The sequence below is a fragment of the Fopius arisanus genome, unplaced genomic scaffold (genome assembly GCF_000806365.1).
Source record: "Fopius arisanus strain USDA-PBARC FA_bdor unplaced genomic scaffold, ASM80636v1 scaffold00004, whole genome shotgun sequence".
In the NCBI taxonomy this organism is placed as follows: domain Eukaryota; kingdom Metazoa; phylum Arthropoda; class Insecta; order Hymenoptera; family Braconidae; genus Fopius; species Fopius arisanus.
In genome coordinates, this window is record NW_011887743.1 from 1,065,512 (window position 1) to 1,074,347 (window position 8,836).

At 36.8% G+C, this 8,836-nt stretch overlaps 1 long non-coding RNA gene across 1 annotated transcript; it reads left to right on the forward strand.

Moving 5' to 3' along the window:
* Positions 1–576: 576 nt before the first annotated feature.
* LOC105271459 (uncharacterized) lies at positions 577–8,389 on the forward strand. Its single transcript, XR_892651.1, has 4 exons — positions 577–904; positions 1,670–1,822; positions 3,918–3,983; positions 7,721–8,389. It is a non-coding gene; the product is annotated as an uncharacterized lncRNA (long non-coding RNA).
* Positions 8,390–8,836: the final 447 nt, after the last annotated feature.

Below are 8,836 nucleotides of genomic sequence, written 5' to 3' on the forward strand. Positions count from 1 at the left end.
GTCCGATTATTGAGGAACCAAAGTGAAGTACTGGTGAAATTTTAGTTATCGAGAAATCAAGAAGATGCTTTATTCCATCCCACCGCCATCTCATCACCAGAATTTATGTTTCGCTGTCCGAAGCTTTCCGAAGACTAAAATTTCTCCGGTACTGCAGTTACTTTAGTGCACAACGGCTGAGATGCAGAAATTTGTGGTTGGCGGAAAACTCGGTGGTGGGAGATCAAAACCAAAAATTTGTGATTGACGGAAAACGCGGTGGTGGGAGATCAAAACCAAAAATTTGTGATTGGCAGAAAACGCGGTGGTGGGAGATCACAACCAAAAATTTGTGATTGGCGGAAAACTCGGTAGTGGGAGATCAAAACCAAAAATTTGTGATTGGTGGAAAACTCGGTGGTGGGAGATCAAAACCAAAAATTTGTGATTGGCGTAAAACGCGGTGGTGGGGGATGGGGATGAAAGAATTTTAATAGAAACTTAACTCGGCGGGGGGTCTCTCGTCAAGGTCCGTGCGAGTTGATATACCTAGAGAAATTTTGGAACAAAATTCAGTTACGCGGATCGGATCAACAGTGAGCGGAGCCGGAAAAGGAGAGGAGCAGAGAACCTTGAGAATTAATATTTCTCAATAATTGAGAAATCTCAATTTCGCTGGGAAAAATTGATTTCGCTTCTTCGACTTCATCTCATCATATAAAATACTAAAGAACTCTCCTCAAACGATGCGAAGTGATGGCTCTGAGTCGATCATCTGTGAACATTAATTCACGTCGATCGGAGCTTGTCTGTGTCAAGTCTTTCTGCAGTATCTAAGATTGGTTAGGTGTTCCAGCTAGCTCTCTGGTCGCATTAAAAATACGTGTGCCCCGAGTCTAAGAGAAAAACATCTCAATTACTTGAAGTAAGAATTTTTTTTATTTATTCACTCAATTTTCGATGATTTCAAAAAAATTTTACGCTGTTTCGTGGGATGATTTGACTCTTCATCTCAACTCTCTCAATCCCTCAAGTCCCAATGTCAGGAAATTGAAGTTGATTTGATTTATTTTATTTATTAAAAATTTGAAGAGTCGATAAAACAATTATTAGATAATTATTATCTGGTATTTAATGAGGTGCACACTGTTGTTCTTTTAATTATCTTTTAATTATTCACTGGATAATTAACGAAATGCATACGTTGTAATGTGAGGTGAGAGTGAAAAAAAAGAATTGCCAATTTGCGTTCGAAGAGTGCAATTGAATGGCACTCGTTACGCCCCAGACGTGCGTCAGTTCGTCTCTCGTTTCCCTGAAGGACAAAATAAAATGAAAAAGTAGAAATAAATTTGAAGGAAAATGAGAGACACACGGTTAATCATAAGGGGAACAAGCAACGTATTTCGTCAGCGTTAATTAGCATTCGGTTTTATTCCCTTTGGGGCTTTTTTTTTTTAGTTTCGAATTGTCGAGGGTGGCACGTGTTATTTACACATTTCTCTCGGTTCAAAAAATTTTTGTTTTCAATCCATTATTTTCATTTTCAATCGATGATTTCAGAATTTCTCAATGAAATTTACGGTTAGCAAATTTTAATTATTATATCGAGTTTTTAGATTGTAATTGAAGATTTTTAAGTATGTGGAAAAATCAATGGAAATTAACGATTTCTTTTTTATTGTTTCAGGTTAAGTGGCAGCAGTGGGAATTTAAAAAAACTCGTACGAGTTTTTCATTCTGTACCATAAAAAAATGGCGGAGATGGATCTTCAACCCCGGAATACTATTCTCAACCCGTGGAATTCTCCTCAGCCCCAATAAACCTCCGTAAAGTACAGAGGTAAGACGATTTTCTTCTATTTTCCCAGCCACAGTTACCTTTTTTTTCCTCGTGGACCAGTGGTCTCATCGAATTTTCCGAGTAAGAAAAAGGCACCGGTGGAGGGATTTTGGGGTTGAGTTAGATGGAGAAGATGCAGACGATTGAGAGTAGCTGATATACAGAAATCTCTCTCAGCAATGGCCTTTGATTTCTTTTGGGCTAATACCAAGGGATCTGAATGGACTTTCTTGTATCGTTCAGAAAGCCATTGAGAATTTAAGTCCTTGAATCTTGTACTCTCGAGATTTTCAGAGTTGCAATGAAAAAATTGTCTCGGTTCCCTGAAATTTCCCATTATTTCTATCCGGTTCGATAGTCTTTTCTTCTCCATTTTAAGAGAACATTCTCTTCCCTCAATTGCCAATCACAATAATTGGTATCAATTATCACTTTTCAAATTAATTTATTTGCACTCTCAATCGAATACAATTTTTCTAATGGTTTTTTAATAATCAGAAGTTTTAATTAATTTTAAGAGAACATTTTCTGCATTCAGTTGCCAATCACAATGATTGATTTTAATTATTACTTTCCAAATTAATTTATTTGCACTCTCAATCGGATACAATTTATTTAAGAGTTGTTCAATAATCAGGAGATTTAATCAATTTGGAGAGAACATTCTCTACATTCATTTGTTAATCATTAGAATGATTGGTTTCCATTATTCCTAGAATATTTGATGACTTCCGAATTCATTAATTTTCGCTCTCAATTCGATGCATTTTTCTAAAGTGGGTTAACGGGTCAGTCTTAATTACTTTGCACTAAATGACTCGCGTTATTCAGAGGGAATTCAACCCAAAACTTATTCGCTACATCACTGTCCCAGCATTTAATAATCGAAAAAAAAGACAAATCTGGAAAAAGTTGGGGAGAACAAGACGAGAGATCTGACAAAAAATAGTGGTTCGTGACCGCAGTGATAATTACATTTATTTCCATCCAATGGTGACTCTCGCGGGGTACAACTTCCAACTTGAACCTGGAGAGAAAAAATAAAGTAGAGATAAAAAATTAAATTAAAGGAAGCAAAGGGGAGGAAAAAAAAAATACAACTGAGAGTCAGGACACGCTGAGGTACTTTGAATTTCACGGCGCGAGGCGTTTTTTAATTAGTACCATCGAGCCAACTTCAGACCGCGTGATTTTTTTTTCTCTCTCTTTTTTTTCGGTGTAACGACAGGCACACATACACTGATAAGAGATAGTACGTTCGTCGACCTTCGTACCCTTTTTTTTTGCGTTCTCGAGACGCTCGTCGATCGTTGCAACGACACGGATGTCTCGAGAGACACACCCCTAGCCCGAAAAATAAAGTGGAATTGTTTTTTTTTTTCATTCTGGGGGTGGAACAGAGGAGAGTAAAAAATTGGAGAAATAAAAATGAGAGGGAATAATAGTGCTCTCTTATTTCATAGAGCACTTCATACAACCGTTTCGTTATCAGGACGCGACAAGAGTCTGCGGGCAATTTTGCCCCTGTGACACCCCGTCGGCTTCAACGGCTTTATTTTTTTTTTTTTGAGACACGGGGAGATTTTTCGTCGTTGAAATCAGGAAATTCTTCATCCCCTGTACATCGTACTCTTGTTCGGTGCAGTGACAATGAGTAATCACTCGCTATTTGATTTTTCCTTGGTGAAGTGTACGAAATAATCCGTGAGAGGACGGAAAGCTAGAGCGATTTATTTGGATTCACCGAGCTCGTGGAATATGAAAAATAAATGGGGGTGAAAGATATGGGGGCATCAATAAAAATAAGTCCTTTGGAAGTGCGGGAGTATTTTTGGATGATCGGTCCTGGGGGATTGAGTAATTGGGAGAATATTTGGGTTTTGATCGGGGATAATTGACATTTCAATAGTAATTGATTAGGAATTCCGAAGATTCAATGAGAGTTCAATGAAATTCTGGGAAACGTCAAGTAAAAAGATTAAATTGTTAATTATAAATGGTTAGTTATAACAGATAGAATTGATTGTGAAGTTTGTGTATGAATTTAGGGCTTTAAAGATAAAATTACATTCATTTTGTTTTTTTACTGTTTCAGTGGAGTATTTTGGCGACTGGATGGATAGAATGCTGTGGACATCTTCGGAACGGGGGATGGAGTAATGTAAGTCAATACAATTTCAATATATTTGTTAATTCCTCTGTTTTACGTTACAAACATTTTCAATTCGCTATCGAGTCTCATTTTTCATTCGTTTAAAATTGAATTCTCAATTTTTCAATTCAATCTTTCGACAAAATGTCGCAATTGTCCCTTTTTCATTCCGTATATTTTTATTCGTATTCTCTTCTTACATTTTTGGAATTAATATCTATTTCCAATTTATCCATTCAATTTTCTCTCGAAAATCGCCATTATCGCGATTTCTCAAAATCACGTGCCGTTATTCTTCCGTACGATTTCTCGTTGCTCTCGGTAGTATTCATCTCAACCCCTGGTGTAATAGTACTACTTCACCCTCTCCTGGGTCACCGATTCCTCGGTCGAATCCTCCGGGGAATTTGCAGCCCCTCGCGGCTATTCCAGATAGACTGGGGCAGATGCGCTCGAATGCGCATCTCAAGAAAACGGATGCTGGGGGTCGAAAAAAGAAAATTACGATTGAGCTCAAATGTTGAAGAGGCGGAAGTTAATCGAGCGTCACGTATTAGGTGCAATACCACGCGATAAATGGAGCAATTCCCCAATAATTTTGAATAGTTTCTCTTTTTCGTTCGAGAATCATTTGACTCGCGATTTTTTTGCGACAACCTCTTCAATTACAATCAATTAGTTGAATGTCCTTTAATAATTAATTGAGACATTTGACTGATAATAACAGTAATAATCATTATTATTACATAATAATTATTAATAATAATGGTGTATTATGTATAATTAAATCGTAATTATATTGTACCGTCAATAATGAAAATTGGAAAATAAATTTGTATGCATTCGCGAATTGTGGAAAGCTCAAGGAAATTTAAATTCTCCCCCTCTCACTCGGTTTAACAATAAATTCCATCATTTTCAATCGGTCGGGTAGAGGTGCGCTAACAATTTGTATGTATCCTTCTCCCTTTTGCATTTCCACCGGATGAAATGGACCATCCGACACACGGTAAATCGATTCCTTTGATGTTTAAGGGGTATATGTCCCTAAAGAGACGATGTAACGTAAACGCATTCTATATTACACTGGTATTGGTGATAGTATATAAGATGAAATTGGAGGGAATCGATTTGCTGGGTAGAGTGGCACACAGAAACGGTATATGCAAGGGTTTGAATGAAAAAAAAGGAGAGGATGTCCTCGAGAGATGTTCTTGTGCTTATTTGCACAAGTAAACTGCTTACCTTTGTACACAACCAACCGCACAAGAATTCGACAACTTGAATTTACGAGTGAGGGAAATGTATAATTTATTTTTATCCCCTAAATTCACACGATTTCTCAACCTCAGTGACAACTAGTTCTTCGAATTATTCGAGATTATCGAGTATTTATGAGATGAATTGATTCCAAATTCATTTACTTCTGAGAAATAAATTTATTCGTCGAGAGTTAATCTTTGGAAATGTTTGGGTTTTTGATTTGTGGATTTTTTAGGGTTGGGAAATTTCATTGGGTGAAGGAATCGGTTTTCTCTTCAGGTCCTCCGTGAATTAAAAATGAGAATCAATCAAAGATTTTTATTGAATATTTCGCAGAGTCAATGTTTAATACATTGCAGATTTATTCAACTGTGAAAGAGTTCCTGCCATTTTTCATTTTCCAATTTTCATATTGAATGTTGATTATTAAACGATCTAGAGTCTCTCTCGTCGCTTTAAAAACCAATTTAATTGTTAAAAATCGTGCGACTTATTGGACGGGATTAAAAGAAATGACGCATAGTTATTCGTATTTCTCAATGGCATAGAAGAAAAAGGGAAATAAAACAGAGGGGAAACGGTTATTTCAGTGGTGGATAATTTTCCTAAGGGATTATTCATTTCCGGACAAAAGAACGAGAGTAAAACGAACGGATGATATCATGCAGACAGATTCTATACGAAAAAAACAGAAAGCAAATGGGAATGAGGGCATCGGAAAAAATGATGATCGGGTGGAATGTAAAGGGATTTCGTTGAATTAATTAGTCACGATGTCTACTGCCGACACAATGTTATTAATAATTGATTGAAATCGAAAGGGGAAGCATATTCCCCGGACAGGTTTCAGTTGCAAATGAGGCTTTGAATGATTTACGGCTTTTTCAATCTCCGCGATTCTTTCGTTTTGCTATTTGTTTTGCTGATAGATCGAGGGAGAATTTGCAGGCATGAGGAATATCGGTATCGTATTGTCGATAATCGGGGATGAGGCTCGATAGACTTGGCTAATTGCACGAGAATATCGCAATTGAATTGAGTGAATTGTGGAACTGAGGGGATTCTTCAGGAATTATACATTCCTGTCTGATAGATGAATTTAGAGAATTTGCATTAGCAGAGATATGAAAAAAAATTATGACTAATTTAGGGTTAGATTTTAGTCAATTTCGTCGGTTTTTAAGTAATCTGCATTTATGAGTCGAATCAATGGGAACTTTAATCGATTTAACCGATTTCGACGTATAAACGAATAATTTGAGAATAATTTCTTCGGCTCCACAAGTCACTCTAGCTCTCGAACCCCCGAAAATGACATAAGTTACTCGACAATCTATTAACTTGAGTACACATAAATGAGGAATATGCGGGCTTATGGAGACGAGTTTGAGAAACAAGACGGGAATATACATGGCAAATATAAGGGTACCAAATGAAGGTAAAACGTACCGAGAGACGTTATCTTTAATAGAGGGGGATGTGTGGCTGAAAGGCCCCTATCGCCTGGGCAAATTTCGCTGTATGTGTATTAATGGCAATGTCGTTCATAACGGTTAACGAGAAACGATGAGACAGTACGTTTCATAAGTAAATATACGATTCTCGGTATCAACCTGGGGTGTTCTCGTCTTCAGACATATACCTGATGGCTTTAACCCTCATTGCCTCAGCCCAAACCCCCATTTTGCCGTTTCTCTTGCACCAACTGCTGCTGGAACTGTTCCCGGGGGCTGCTTGGAGAGTCTGCCAAGTTTCACAGAGGGTACAATATTTTTTTTTATAGTCTTTTTTTTTTCTCCTCTATTTTTATTCTTCCAGGGGGTAGAGTTTAATGGGCAGAGGGTGGGTGTACACTTTGGTTTATACTTTATATATTCGGACCGGAGGATATGCTATTTCTTATTTATTTTTTTATTATGACCATCGGGTAATTGCGGGGATGTCCGTGGGGGTTCCGGGGAATTCGACGGGTTCCCGCGGTTTATCGGTTGAGATAGCAACCAATTAAGATTTATCGGTAGTTGCAGAAATTATTGCTGTCTGTGTTGTAATTAATTTTCGGGATTTAAGTTGGATTGGAATATGGGTGCAAGTGAATAAATAAATACGGCAGAAGGGTTGAAGGATTTTATGAAATTGTTTTTATGACGAGGAAGAAATGTAAGTGCAAGAGAAGTATAATTTAATAACAAATTATAAAAATCAATAGAACAACTGTATTTGAATATTTCAACAATTCTACGAAAATTTCATTGAATTTCGTCATTCATAAATTCAATTTTTCGACAATTCCGGGATTTATTCTGGGATTATCATATCCGTTATCTCCTAATTGTAATTCAAGAAGGAATTATGATTACAAACAATTGTAATGGCCATGAAAACTATAATTATCTTTTTTTTACAAGATCTTAAACATTTTTTTTTCGCTGGACGAATCAGTATGAAAATTCATTAATGTTTAACAATTTATTACTTTCCAGACTAGTGACTATCAAACTGGACAGAACAATTGTTGTTAAATAAGCTGCGGTTAGTTACTCAACTCTGTGCAGTAGCTACTAGTTCCCGACGCAGAGCTTCTGAGAGACCAATTAGTAGACATTGGAGGGTGACGTAAGACAAGAGGAAACTTTGGGTGAGGAACTTTGCCATCGGCCCGTAGTGGTATTTCGAAAATTAACGGGAGGAATATCTAAGTGTATCGGTTCGCTATTCGTGCGTCGTGTACAAAGGTCCGTATTGAATATACTGTCGTCCGCAGATTTCTTGTTTTGGCCGCAGTTTAACATTTACGACCACCTCAGCCAGAAAAGCCAATATATACAAGGAAGGGACGTAGTTGTTCCGACCCTTTTACATTTCGCTATCGTTGGCAGAATTGTCGAGTTTTTCTTCTCATTCTCTCTCAACTACTCCTATTCCCGTGTGTGCTCGATGATAATGGAAATTTTCCCTCCCTTGCTGACCAATCGCTTTCCATCACTACCTTGTTGGTCTTTTTATCTCCAGTCCTGGAAAAAATTGAAATTTCCCAGGCTGTTTGCGGCGAGCTCAAGGAATCGTGACAGTGAAGTCGATTTACGTGAAATAAACCGTGAAAGTTATTATTTAATTGGAAATTAAATCGATTAATTGTGCAATTTTATTGATTTTCATGGAATTATTGGAATAAAATTAGTGATTTCATTCATTTTTCAATGAAATTTCCTCTGGAAATTTCATAATTCTGGAAATGTCAGTAAAATTTTGAAACTATAATAAATATTACTAAGTATTATAAAAAATGTATTGTTAATTTGGGATAATAAAAGATTATATGAATATAATTGAACATTTTGTTTATTTATTTAACCCTATATTAATTAGCATGACGCCATCACGCCGAAATTGGATAAATCTGAAACGGTAAAATTTCAATAAAATTGAAATTTGTATCAGGAGCATATAAAAGTAGTGGAGGTATTCCACGATTTTCAAAAAAATGCAAATATCTCGGCTCCTATGGGTCGTAGAGCAAAATCCTTGAAATTTGGACCCCCCCTAGACTCTTCACCCCCGCCTGGAATACGATTCTCCATCATTTCCAACAAAAAATT